Source organism: Leptonychotes weddellii, unplaced genomic scaffold (assembly GCF_054177405.1).
Source record: "Leptonychotes weddellii isolate Sample4059 unplaced genomic scaffold, ASM5417740v2 HiC_scaffold_109832, whole genome shotgun sequence".
Lineage (NCBI taxonomy): Eukaryota > Metazoa > Chordata > Mammalia > Carnivora > Phocidae > Leptonychotes > Leptonychotes weddellii.
In genome coordinates this window covers 1-365 of record NW_027687151.1, presented here as the reverse complement: position 1 = coordinate 365, position 365 = coordinate 1, and the positions used below count along the sequence as shown (strand labels likewise).

Sequence of the window (365 nt, the reverse complement as noted above, 5' to 3'; positions counted from 1 at the left end):
GGCAAGAAGGTGGCCGACGCGCTGACCACCGCTGTGTCCCACATAGATGACCTGCCAGGTGCCCTGTCGGCTCTGAGCGACCTGCACGCGTACAAGCTGCGTGTGGACCCCGTCAACTTCAAGGTGAGCACGCGGGCCGGCCCGGAGAGATCTGGGGCAGGAGGGCGCAGCGGGCCCTGTTAGCAGGGCGGACGGCCCCCGGGCTCCGGAAGGTGGAGCGCGGGCGGCCGCTGACGTCCCTTCTCTCCGCAGCTCCTGAGCCACTGCCTGCTGGTGACCCTGGCCTGCCACCACCCCGCGGACTTCACCCCTGCGGTCCACGCCTCCCTGGACAAGTTCTTCAGCGCCGTGAGCACCGTGTTGAC

General features: G+C 69.3%; 1 pseudogene across 1 annotated transcript; it reads left to right on the top strand.

Annotated features, from left to right (window-relative positions):
* The first annotated feature begins 3 nt into the window (after positions 1 to 3).
* On the top strand, positions 4 to 359 carry LOC145718119 (hemoglobin subunit alpha-1/2 pseudogene; annotated as a pseudogene). The gene is made up of 2 exons (XR_014141594.1): positions 4 to 123; positions 253 to 359. The product of XR_014141594.1 is annotated as a hemoglobin subunit alpha-1/2 pseudogene (transcript).
* The last annotated feature ends 6 nt before the right edge of the window (positions 360 to 365 follow it).